Raw genomic sequence first — 14056 nt, 5'->3', positions numbered from 1 at the left:
ATACTACCAATAATTCTATACGTATAAATTTGAGAACTTAGATGAAATGGACCCATTGATTAAAAGACACTACTATACAACCTAGCAATTGCACTTTTGGGCCTTTTTTCCAGAGAAATGAAAATTTACATTTACACAAAAACCTGTAAATTAATGCTCATAGCAACTTTATTCACAATAGTTCAAAATCAAAATGACTTAACATTCACAGTAGATCAAAACTGGAAATGGCCTGGATTTCCTTGAACAAGTAAATAGTAAGACAAACCAGTACATCCATCCAATGAAATACCAGCCATTGCACACACAGCTTGGGTGCATTTGCAGAGAATTATGCTAAGTGAAAAAATCCAAACCTAAAGTATTACATACTGTATGAATCTACTTGTATAATATTCTTGGTTATTTTTTAAAGGTTTTTATCCAAGTTCCAATTAGTTAACATACAGTGTAATATTAGTTTCAGGAGTACAATATAGTGACTCGACTTTTCCATACAACACCCAGTGCTCATCACAAGTGCTTCCTTAACCCCCATCACCTATTTCACCCATCCCTCCACCCAACTCCCCTCTGATAACCATCAGTGTGTTTTTTATAATTAAGAGTCTGTTTCTTGGTTTGCCTTTCTCTTTTTCCTTTTATTCATTTGGTTTCTTAAATTCCTCATGAGTGAAATCATATGGCATTTGTCTTTCTGTGACTTAGTTCACTTAGCATAATACTCTCTAGCTCTAACCATGTTACTGCAAATAGCAAGATACACAACATTCCTTTTTAAAAAAATACGGAACACTTCAGGAATTTATGTGTCATTTTTGCACATGCTAATCTCTGTATCATTCCAATTTTAATAGATGTGCTGCTGAAGTAAGCACTATAATATTCTTAAAATTACAAAATTATAGAGATGGAGAACAGATTAGTGCTTATCAGTGGTTAAAGATGGGGGCATGAGTGTAGCTATAAAGAAGCAACATGAGAGATCCTTATGGTGACAGAAGTATTGGGTGTCCTGATGGTATAAATGTCAACATCCTGGTTGTGATATTGTGCTATAGTTTTACAAAATGCTGTCACTGGGGGAAAGTGGGTGAAAGGCACATGGTAGCCCTCTGTATTATGTCTTCTAAGTTTTATGTGAATCCATGATAGCCTCACCCTCAAATTTAACTTAATTATAAAAATAAATCTTGATCCTACCCACTAGCTAATCTGAATTCTCAGGGTGCCCTTTAAGGAAGTTTCAGCGAATTTTGTCTCTATTTTCCATACGAGAAGGAGAAGGCGCACATACATGTGAATTATGCTGAGGTCTCAGGTCTGAGTGCTGAGGCTGGCCATGTCGGAAACACAACACGCAGATAGAATAACTTTTAGCTTTGCTCTGAGTCAATTCCTCTGCACATACCACAGTTCCTCTGACCTACTCTTCCATCGCTTGGGGAGAAAACAGGAGGACAAACTCTTGTAGTGCCACCTTGTGGTTTGTCTGCTGAAAATAAGACTGAATAGACTGGAATAGATCATGTTCTCTGAGTGGAACTGAAATGCTGATTTTACAGATGGAACATCCCCAAGAGGCTGGTAACTTACTGGGGTCAAGCAGTTAGTAAGCTATTTATTAATTTATAAAGGGACAAAACCGAGAACTAATTTAGGCTGTTGGTCCAGAGGTGCCTGGAAGGCTTAAACAGAGAAACAAAAAGTTCAAAATTCTTCATTAATTTAGAGAGCCAATTTCAAAATAGCCTCCCACTTTGATCTCTCAGGGAAAGAGCCTCATAGGGATCTGTTACCACCAGGGAGTAGTAAGGAATCCAAAATAGTCCTTTCTTGGCAAGATCGGTCTGTAGAAAGAACCTGGGAAATCCAAGGCTGGGTAGCCCTGAGCCAAAGTCCACATCCAGGAGCACTCTTACCCACCTGCTACCACGCATACACACTGCCCAGTGTTGCTATATATGGTTTCTGATCTCCTATCAGTCTGGATTAATTTCTCTGACCACGAACAACAGCTGGCATACAAAAGAGGACTATGACTATATCAGACATATGTCCTAGTTAGTTCTCCCACTTACTAAGTAAAAAGTAACCAGTACCGATATCCGAGTCTTAATTTCTCCTCTCATAAAATGGGAGAAATGACAATAAATTTATTGAACCTTACAGGAGTCTCATGACTGCCATATGAGGTAGGCACTATATCCTAGGAGATGAAAATGGGGCACAGAGAAATCAAGTAACTTGGTCATGGTCACACCTGCTAGGAAGTAGTGAATCAGGATTTAAACCCAGGCCGTTTGGCTCCAAGCCTTTTTGTGTCCATTCCTCTGAAGATTAAGAAAAGTGACAAAAGAAAGTTAGTGCCCACAGTTAGCCCCGTAGTAGTCATCTGACTTAGAGCTTTGCAGCCGTAGGAGTCTTTAAAGCATGCTCTGCAAGCTAATACTGAGTGTGAGCATGTGTGGTCACAGGTGGGCATGTGGACCAGATGCAAGCTGGGAGGTACCCCAGGTAGCCTTATAGAGGCGGCCCCCATTCCTCAAAGGTGGGCTACCATGGAGGCCTGACCCCATCCCATCAAACTGTACCTCAGCCCTGTGAGGTGCTGGTGCTCCTGTCTTACACATATGGCGTTCGTATCCCAGCCCATTCTTTCTCCTCTATTCCTTTGTATCTCTTTGGAACCCATAATCCCCAAACAACAGGGAAATTTTTCCCTCTCATAAGGAGCTAGCAGAAAGAGTCTCCTTTCTGAGTGACTCCATTAGAAATCCCATTAAGAACCTTGCATACATTAGACAAAAGAACTTGCCATCAGTAAGATTTGAAATTGTATCCAGTGGCCATGGGGAAGGGACACACAACTGGTATAATTCAGCTCAAAGCAGCTCAAAGAAGAAAGCTGGGAAATAGGAGCCAAGCTCTGAAGTAATGTCTGCTGACAAGAGGCCTGGTTGGAGGAACTAGAAGTGGTTTGGCTTTAGGACTGAACAGTCTGTGGGTACAGAATCCAACAGGGCCAGGTTTCCCAAGACAGTCTCAATTTCAAAATTTCATCTGCCATCAATCGCATACTCCTAGTTTTAGTACAAAAGCCATGGCTTCCTCTAGGGCAGGTTCTAGACTGGAGAAATCTTTTAAAGCAAGGCTTACATACTGGGGTGTGCTTGGTACAAGGCTAGCAGAGGAAGACCCATTAACCCTAACAACAAGGTGAACAGCTTGAAATAGGGTGAAGCCATTTTTAGAAAGCTAAGCCTATTCCCTGCAGAGAAAGGAATAGCAGTACCCTTCCTTTCTGCTAGGTGCATTGCCTCTTCTTATGTAAACTGCAGAGCGGCCTTGCAAGGCACCATTGCTCCATTTTACATATATGCAGTTTGTGTTCTGCCAGGTTAAGTACTCATCTAAGGTGACACAGCTGACAGGTGATGCACCAAGATCTGGAAACATTTCACCATTTCCTATGACCACCTTGTTTTGAGGATTTTCAGAAGGAGGAATTAGCATCAACCCAGGAAGACAAGGTATCTCCCTTTTTATTGCCCCAGTGTTGACAGAACCATAAGGGAGTGAGTCAAGTTGATTTTTTACAAAGAGTTGGAGGGTCTTTCCAGGATCTGGAGGAGTTGAGTTTCCCAGATTGCTGGCATGAAGCATTTTCTGAAGCAGGGTTCACATGATTTGGAAGAGAAATGATGAGCCTGACAATCAGATAATTTTGGAAAATGCCGTAAGTTAAACTGATTTTTTTCCCTTATAGACTTCTCAAAGCATCTGTACATTAATGGGCATTTCAAAGATCCAAGTGTAGGCAGCTGAGGTTTAGACCTCCCCTCCAGGCAGCTTTGATGGTCTTTCTAATTCTAGAGACAGCCCCTGGGTCATCTGGTCTACTGTGGTTTCAAGCGCTGCCTATGTGCTCAGCACACCAATAGCCGTCACCACCTTCCTCTGTAGACCTAACTGCCTATTAGGCAGGGCTCATTGCTTATCTCATAGATACCCCAAAGTCAGGTTCCCGACAAAACCAGTAATCTCTCTCTGCCTCTCCTGTACTCCCTATTGATCAACCCAACTGATGAGCGCAGAAACCCTAAGCCCTTCTAGACCTCCTTTCTCATTCATCCCACATCTTAACTGGCTACAAATCTTGTGGGTTATACCTCCTGAGTGCTCTACATAAATCCTCTCCTCTGTCCCTTTGCCACTGATACAGATCAGTATCCACTGATATTGGAAGCTTCCAAAGTACTTTCTAGGCCTCCAGCCTTACTCTTCCCACTCTGTTGCCAGACAGATCTTTCTAAACTATGAATTATACAGTTTATCACATCATCCCCCCCCAATCAAAGTCTGTGAAATACCTTCTGTGTAGGGTGAATAATAATTCCCACAGTGTTCATGTCCTAATATCCAGGACCTATGAATGTCACATTTTATGGCAAAAGGGGCTTTGCAGATAAGTTTATGTTCAGGATGTCGTAATGGAGAGTTTACCCTGGATCATCCAAGTGGACCCAATGTAATCACCATGACCCTTCTCAGGGGAATAAAGGAGGATCAGAAGAGGAGACTGTGTGATGTTGAAGGCAGAGATGAAGTGATGCTTTTGAAGAGGGAGCAGGTCATAGGCCTAGGGATTTAGGCAGTCACTAGTAAGCTGAAAAAAGCAAGGAAATGGATTCTGGAATAAAAGTATCAGAGATCAGAATAATGAAGCTCTAGGAGGAGAGATTTTAGAGGAGTTATCAATATTATTATATTGAGTACCATGTAAATGGTCACATCTTACTTTATTTAAAAGACTGGTCCTAGGTGGAATGAAGCCTGATCCTGGTGTTAGTAGGTTCAAACCTCATCCAGACCCTACAGCAGACTTGGTCTTTTTATTCAGCTCTAAAAGGATTCCCTTATTCAGGTCCTGGACCTTAATTGGCAAAAATTTTAATCCATAAAGGAATGTGACTGCCCAAAGAGCTAATGCCATCTTAGGATCCATCAACTGACAAACATTGTACAGAAGAAGAATGAGGTCAAGTCCTACATTCCTCAGCTAGTCAGACCACAGTAGCCTGATCTCAGTTCTGAGGCCCATGCTTCAGTAAAATACTGACAGATTTGATCAAAGAATGGTGCTTAAGATGGGAAAGAACCTCAAAATCATGCTGAATGAAGAATGATTTAGCAATGGATTTTGTTTAACCCTAAGGGAGGAAAAGATGCGTTAAAAGGCATAGAAAATTAAAGATCTTCACTTTTATTAACTATCATATGGATGGAAATTAGACATGTCCTGTGTGGATTAGATGAAAGAAAGGACATCCACTAATGACAGTGCTGCAGGGGCACATGAGGATGAGTTCTGGGGCTGCAATTGTAGGCAGGTCATGTACACACCTATGGGCCAGAATTTTTTCATCAGGAAAATAATAATGAGGAGGAGGATGCACCATCTATCTCATGTGGAACGAATTACTTGAGACACCATTTCTGAGACAGTTCTGTCAATAATAACTGCATCATAAATGGTAAGAGTATTATCAACAGGGAGGTCTATTTAATACAAGGAATAATTTTCCAACAATTAGAGCTGCCCAATAGCTTATGGGCAGAAGGCACCTGAGAGGGTTGTACAAGGATAGAGCACTTGAAAACAATTCTCTAAGCCTTCGCCATCTACTTAAAGTCCACCTATTTTTAAAGGCCCAGTACAAACGTTTCCCTCTTTTAAGATGCCTCTTATGACTCCTCAAATCCTTAAAAATCTTAAATTGTGGTTGTAAATTTCCTCATCAAATCCTTGCTTAAATAACAAGCTCCTGGGATCCCTGGGTGGTGCAGCGGTTTGGCGCCTGCCTTTGGCCCAGGGCACGATCCTGGAGACCCGGGATCGAATCCCACGTCGGGCTCCCGGTGCATAGAGCCTGCTTCTCCCTCTGCCTGTGTCTCTGCTTCTCTCTCTCTCACTGTGTGCCTATCATAAATAAATAAAATTTAAAAAAAATAAATAAATAACAAGCTCCTCCTGTGAGGACAAGGAACACAACCTAAATATTTTGCAGCATTGTAGGAGTTCCGTATGTGACAGAGATGTTTGAGAAATGTTGGCCAGTTGACTGCTACTACTCCCAGAACACAAAGCCATCTCATGTCTCTGCCATCAAAGGAAAGGTGTCACCTGCTGTAACTTATATCTCCTCAACTTTCTAAAGATTTATTGAGTTATAATTTACAACCATACAAATTACCCATTTAAAATAGACAATTGGCTAGAGGGGGAAGACAAACTATGAGACTCCTGACTCTGGGAAACAAAGGGTTGAGGAAGGGGAGGTGGTTGGGGGGATGGGGTAACTGGGTGATGGGCATTAAGGAGGGCACGTGATGTGATGGGCACTAGGTGTTATACGACATGTCAGCAAATTGAATTCAAATAAAAGATAAGGTAGACAATTGGACTTTCAAAAATAAACTCAGTTCTACAACCATCACTACAATCTACTTTGAGAATGTTCCCTTCCTCACTCTGCCAAAAGAAATCCTATTAGCATTCCCTCCCTATTACACATCCCAACACACACATCTCAACCCCACCCTACTTTCTGTCTCTATAGACTTGCCTATTCTGGATATTTCCTATGAGTGGGATTGTACATTACATCGTCCTTGTGACTGGCTCTTGTCACTAGCCAGAATTATTTTGAGATTCATCTATGTTCTGTGTATCAGTAACTCATTCCATTGTTGCTAAGCAGTACTCCATTGTATAGATATGCCACAGTTTATCTTCCCAACTGCTGATGAACATTTGAGTTTTTCATACTTTGAGATTATTATAAATGAAGTTACTTTGAGTATTTGTGTGGATGTATGCTTTCATTTCTCTTGGATAAATGCAGAGTGCAATTCCTGGGTCATGTGATAGCTCTATGTTTAACATTTTGAAAAACTGCCAAACTGCTTTCAAAGTGACTGGACGGTTTTACGGTTGGTTCTACCGGGAATGTATGTATGAGATTTCCAACTTCTCCAGATCCTCACCAAAATTTTCTATATTTTTTATTACAGCCATGGAGTGCATGTGAAGTGGTATCTCTGTGATTTGCATTTTCCTAATGATTAGTGATGCTGAGCAAATTTGTATGTTTTATTGGACCCCTGTACAGCCTCCCTAGAGAAATATCTATTCGAATCCTTTGCCTACTTTATATTTGGGTTGTTTTCTTCTTATTGAGTTGTAAGACTTGTTTATATAAATCCTGGGTATAAATGTCTTACCAGAATATCATTTACATGTATTTTCTCCATTCTGTGTACTTTTAACTTTCTGGATGCCACTTTTTGTTTGTAGCATAAAAGTTTTTCACTGGATTAAGACTTTTATGTTTCTTTGTCATTTCTCAAATATCCTTCAGTTATTGCTTTCCAAGTTAATTCAATTTTAGTTCAAGAATATACTTTCTTTGATTTCAATCCTTTTACTTTTTTTAAAGATTTATTTATTTATTTATTTATTTATTTATTTATTTATTTATGATAGACACACGCACAGATAGAGGAGAGAGAGAGAGAGAGGCAGAGACACAGGCAGAGGGAGAAGCAGGCTCCATGCCGGGAGCCCAATGCAGGACTGGATCCTGGGACTCCAAGACTGCGCCCTGGGCCAAAGGCAGGCGCCAAACTGCTGAACCACCCAGGGATCCCCTCCTTTTACTTTTTTGATGATTGTTTTATGGTCTATTCTGGAGAATGGTGCATACACACTTCAGAACAATGTGTATTCCACTTCTGTTTGAGGTAATGTTCTATCGATGTCTATTAGTTCTAAATAGTTCACAGTGTTGTTCAAATCTTCTGTATACTTGTTGATATTTTGCCTAGTTGGTTTATCATTAATTAAAGTCTGATATTGAAGTCTCCAACTATTGTTATTAATTCTTTATTTCTTCCTTCAATTCTGCCTATTTCTGCTTCCTGGACTTTGGGACTCTGTTAGTAAGTACATATGTATTTATGATTATTTTATCATCTAAATGGATCACGCTTTTTATTATTATAAAGTGTCCCTCTCTATCTGTAATAAATTTTTTGTGTTAAAGTCTGTTTGGGCTGATACACGTATAATCACTCCTGTTCCTGTTGTTTTTATGGTATATTTTTCCACTCTTGAGTTCCAACATATTTGTGTAATTGAATCTAAAGTGTCTTCTATAAAGAGCATATACAGATTGTCCTTGACTTACAGTGGGGTTACATCATAATAAACCCATAATAAGTTGAAAATAAGTCAAAATGCATTTAATATGGCTAACCTACCAAACATCATAGCCTCACTCACCTTATATATGTTCACACACTTATATTAGCCTATGGTTGGGCAATATCATCTAACAAAAAACCTATTTTATCATAAAGTGTTAAATATCTCATGTGATTTATTGAATGCTCTACTGAAAGTGAAAAACAGATGGTTTTAAGTGTATCAGTTGCTCACCTTCATGGTTTCATGGTTGATTGGGAGCTGTGCTCCCTGCCCCTGCCCAGCCTCACCAGAAAGTATTCTTACCACATATTGCTCACTTGGGAAAAGGCCAAAATTCAAAATTCAAAGCCGAATTTTTACTGAATGTGTATGGCTTTTGCACCATCATAAAGTGAAATTAGCAAGTGGAACCATCACAAGACAAAAACTACCTCCAGTTGGATGTAGTTTTTTTTATATATTTTTATATCCATTTGGACAATATCTGCTTTAGATGAGATCCGTCACCCAGTGCCATCCTATCAAGTGCCCTCCTCAGTGCCTGTCACCCAGTTATCCCAACCCCCCGCCCACCTTCCCTCCCAATACCCCTTGTTCATTTCCCAGAGTTAGGAGGCTCTCATGGTTTGTCTCCCTCTAATTTTTCCCACACAACTCCCTGCCTTTGCCTTATAATCCCTTTCACTATTTCTTATATTCTCTGTATGAGTGAAACCATATGATGATTGTACTTCACTGATTGACTTACTTCATTCAGTATAATATGCTCCAGGTCCATCCACATCCAAGCAAACGGTGGGTATTCATCCTTTCTGATGACTGAGTAATATTTCACTGGTCTATCTATAGACCACATCTTTATCCATTCATTTGTAGAAGGACATCGTGATTCCTTCCACAGTTTGGCTATTGTGGACATTGACGCTAAGAACATTGGGGTGCAGGTGTCCTGGTGTTTCACTACATCTGTATCTGTGGGGTAAACACCCAGTAGTGCAATTGCTGGGTCATAGGGTAGCTCTATTTTTAACATCTTAAGGAACTTCTACACTGTTTTCCAGAGTGGCTGCACCAGTTTTCATTCCCACCAACAGTGCAAGAGGGTTCTTTTTTTTCCACATCCTCATCCATTTGTTGTTTCCTGTCTTGTTAATTTTCCCCATTCTCACTGGTGTGAGGTGGTATCTCATTGTGGTTTTGATTTGTGCTTCCCAGATGGCAAGTGATGCAGAGCATTTTCTCATGTGCTTGTTGGCCATGTCTATGTCTCTTTAGGAGAAATTTCTGTTCATGTCTTCTGCCCATTTCATGATTGGATTGTTTGTTTCCTGGATGTGGAGTTTAATATGTTCTTTAGAGATCTTGGATACTAGCCCTTTAACTGATTTATCATTAGCAAATATCTTCTTCCATTCTGTAGATTGTCTTTTAGTTTTGTTGACTGTTTCTTTTGCTGTGCAGAAGCTGTTATCCTGATTAAGTCCCAATAGTTCACTTTGCTTTTGTTTCCCTGGCCTTCATAAATGTGTCTTCAAGAAGTTACTGTGACTGGGTTTAAAAAGGGTGTTGCCTGTGTTCTCCACTAGGATTTTGATGGATTCTTGTCTCACATTTAGATCTTTCATCATCCATTTGAGTTTATCTTTGTGTATGGTGTAAGAGAATGGCCTTTCATTCTTCTGCATGTGGATGTCCAATTTTTGTAGCATCATTTATTAAAGAGACTGTCCTTTTCCCAGAGGATAACCTTTCCTGCTTTGTCGAATATTAGTTGACCATAGAGTTGAGGGGCCATTTCTGGGTTCTCTATTCTGTTCCATTGATCTATGTGTCTGTTTTTGTGCTAGTACCACACTGTCTTGATGACCACAGCTTTGTAATACAGCTTGAAATCCAGCATTGTGATGCCCTCGCTCTGTTTTCTTTTTCAATATTCCTATTGGGGTCTATTTGGGGTCTTTTCTGATTCCACACAAATCTTAAGATAATTTGTTCCAACTCTGTGAAGAAAGTCCATGGTATTTTGATAGGGATTGCACTGAACGTGTAAATTGCCCTGGGTACAACAGACATTTTCCCAATATTTATTCTTCTGATCCATGAACATGGAATGTTTTTCCATCTCGTTACATCTTCCTCAATTTCTTTCATAAGTATTCTGTAGTTTTTAGGGTATAGATCCTTTACCTCTTTGGCTAGGTTTATTCCTAGGTATCTTATGCTTTTGGGTGCAATTGTAAATGGGATTGACTCCTTAATTTCTCTTTCTTCAGTCTCACTGTTCGTGTATAGAAATGCAACTGATTTCTGTGCATTGATTTTGTATCCTGCCACACTGCTGAATTGCTATATGAGTTCTACAATCTTGGGATGGAGTCTTTTGGGTTTTCTATGTACAGTATCATGTCATCTGTGAAAAGGGAGAGTTTGACTTCTTCTTTGCCAAGTGAATGCCTTTTATTTCTTTTTGTTGTCTGATTGCTGAGGCTAGGACTTCTAGTACTACGTTGAATAACAATGGTGAGAGTGGACATACCTGTTGTGTTCATGATCTTTGGGGAAAGGCTCCTAGTGCTTCCCCATTGAGAATGATATTCGCTGTGGGCTTTTCATAAATGCCTTTTGAGATGCTGAAGAATATTCCCTTTATCCCTACTCTCTGAAGAGTTTTGATCAGAAATGGATGCTGTATTTTGTCAAATGTTTTCTCTGCATCTATTGAGAGGATCATATGGTTCTTGTTTTTCTTTTCTCTTGTTAATGTGATCTATCATGTTGATTGTTTTTATGAGTGTTGAACCAGCCTTGCATCCCAGAGATAAATCCCACTTGGTCATAGTGAATAATCCTTTTAATGTACTATTAGATCCTATTGGCTAGTATCTTGTTGAGAATTTTTGCATCTTTGTTTATCAAGGATATTGGTCTATAATTCTCCTTTTTGATGAGGTCTTTGTCTAGTTTTGGAGTCAAGTTAATGCTGCCTCATAAAAAGAGTTTGGAAGAACTCTATCCCTTTCTATCTTTTGGAATAGCTTTGGTAGAGTTGGTATTGTTTCTTCTTTAAACATTTGATAGAATTCCCCTGGGAAGCCATCTGGCCCTGGACTTTTTGTGTCTTGGGAGGTTTGTGATGACTTGATGACTGCTTCAATTTCTTCTTCTTCTTCTTTTTTTTTTTTTTTTGACTGCTTCAATTTCTTCACTGGTTATTGGCCTGTTAAGGTTTTCTATTCCTTCCTGTTCCAGTTTTGGTAATTTGTGATTTTCCAGAAATGCATGCATATCTTCTAGATTGTCTAATTTGTTGGCGTATGCCTGCTTGTAATACTTTTTAAAAATCGTTTGTATTTCTTTGGTATTAGTTGTGATCTCTCCTCTTTCATTCATGATTTTATTAATGTGAGTCTTTTCTCTTTTGTTTTTAATAAGGCTGGCTAGGGGTTTATCTATTTCATTAATTCTTTCAAAGAACCAACTCCTGGTTTTGTTGATCTGTTCTACAGTTTTTCTGGACTCTATTTCATTGAGTTCTCCTCAAATCTTTATTATCTTCTTCTTCTTGGTGTAGGCTTTACTTGCTGTTCTTTCTCCAATTCTTTTAGATGAGAAATTAGCTTGTGTATCTGAGTTTCTTCCATTTTTTTAAAGATTTCATTTATTTTTTTCATGAATGACAGAGGGAGAGGCAGAGACATAGGCAGAGGGAGAAGCAGGTTCCTTGAGGGAGCCTGATGTGGAACTTGATCCTAGGACCAGGCCAAGATCACAACCTGAGCCAAAGTTAGATGCTCAACCACTAAGCCACCCAGGTGCCTGGTTTTATACAATTTTTTGAGGGAGGCTTGTATTGTGATGTATTTCCCTCTTAGAACGACTTTTTGCTGTATCCCAAAGATTTGAATGGCTGTATCTTCATTTTCATTCCATGAATCTTTTTAATTCTTCTCTGATTTCCTGGATGACCCATTCATCTTTTAGCAGGATTCTCTTTAACCTCTATGTGTTTGAGTTTCTTCCAAATTTCTTCTTGTGATTGAGTTCTAGTTTCAAACATTGTAGTCTGAAAATATGCAGGGGACAATCCCAATCTTTTGGTATTGGTTGAGACCTGATTTGTGACCCATATGTGGTCCATTCTGAAGAAAGTTCCATATGCACTTGAGGAGAATGTGGATTCAGTTGTATTAGGATGGAAAGTTCTATATATATCTGTGAAGTCTGTTTGGTCCAGTGTATCATTCAAGACCCTGGTTTATTTGGTGATGTTCTGCTTAGAAAATCTGTTATTTGCTGAAAGTGCTGTGTTGAGGTCTCCTACTATTAGTGTATTATTATCTAAGTATCTCTTTACTTTGGTTATTAATTGATTGATATACTTGGTGGCTCCCACATGAGGTGCATAAATATTCATTATTGTTGGGTCTTCTTGTGGGATAGACCCTTTAAGTATGATATAGTGTCCCTCTTCATCTCTTACTACAGTCTTTGGGATAAACTCTAGTTGATCTGATATGAGGATTGCCACTCCAGCTTTCTTTTCAGGACCATTTGAATGGTAAATGGTTCTCCAACCCCTCATTTTCAGGCTGGAGGTGTCCTTAGGTCTTAGGTGTCCTTAGGTGCTCTAAAATGAGTCTCTTGTAAAGAGTATATCGATGGTCTTGCTTTTTTTATCCAGTCCGATACCCTGTGTCTTTTGATGGGATTATTTAGCCCATTCACACTCAGAGTAATTATTGAAAGATATGAATTTAGTGTCATCATATTACCTATCCAGTCCCTGTTTTTGTGGATTGTTTTTTTGGGCTCCCCCTTTCTTTTACAGAGTCCCCCTTAATATTTCTTGCAGAGCTGGTTTGGTGGTCACATATTTTTTCAGTCTGCCTATCCTGGAAGCTCTTTGTCTCTTCTATTCTGAATGAGAGTCTTGCTGGATAACGTATTCTTGGCTGCATGTTCTTCTAATTTAGCATCCTGTATATATCCTGCCAGCCCTTTCTGGCCTGCCAGGTCTCTGTAGAGAGGTCTACTCTTAATCTGATATTTCTCCCCATATAAATTAAGAATCTCTTGTCTCTCACTGCTTTGAGAATTTTCTCTTTATCTTTGAAATGTGCAAGTTTCACCATTTAATGTCCAGGTGTTTAACAGTTTTTATTTATTTTTTTGGCGGGTCTTCTTTATCTCCTGGATCTGAATGCCTATTTCCTTCCCCAGATTTGGGAAGTTCTCAGCTATGATTTGTTCAAATATACTTTGTGGTCCTTTCTCTTTCTCAGCCTCTTCTGGAATCCCAATTAGACATATATTGTTTTCTTTTTCAAGGTATCATTTATGTCCCTAAGCCTTTCCTTGTGGGTTCTTAATTATTTTTCTCTTTTTTCCTCCATTTCCTTCCTTACCATGAACTTGTTTTCTATGTCACTCACTCTCTCTTCCACCTCATTAACCCTGCAGTTAGAACATCCAGTGGGGGGATCCCTGGGTGGCTTGGCGGTTTGGCTCCTGCCTTTGGCCCAAGGCGCGATCCTGGAGTCCCAGGATGGAGTCCCACGTCAGGCTCCCGGCATGGAGCCTGCTTCTTCCTCTGCCTGTGTCTCCACCTCTCTCTCTCTCTCTCTCTCTCTCTCTCTCTCTCAAATAAATAAATAAATAAATCTTTAAAAAATCCTTAAAAAAAGAACATCCAATGGATTGCATCTCATTTAACCTATTTTTATTCTCAGCCTGAGTAGGTCTCATTTCTGCAGTAAAATAGTCTCTAGAGTCCTTTACACTTTT

The 14056-nt window shown here is 39.5% G+C and overlaps 1 pseudogene; it reads right to left on the bottom strand.

Annotated features, from left to right (window-relative positions):
- Positions 1–781: 781 nt before the first annotated feature.
- LOC112932751 (U6 spliceosomal RNA) lies at positions 782–878 on the bottom strand (annotated as a pseudogene).
- Positions 879–14056: the final 13178 nt, after the last annotated feature.

The sequence above is a fragment of the Vulpes vulpes genome, chromosome 5 (assembly GCF_048418805.1).
Source record: "Vulpes vulpes isolate BD-2025 chromosome 5, VulVul3, whole genome shotgun sequence".
Classification (NCBI taxonomy): Eukaryota; Metazoa; Chordata; class Mammalia; order Carnivora; family Canidae; genus Vulpes; species Vulpes vulpes.
Note: the sequence above shows the minus strand (reverse complement) of the source record. Positions and strands in the feature narration are given on the sequence as shown.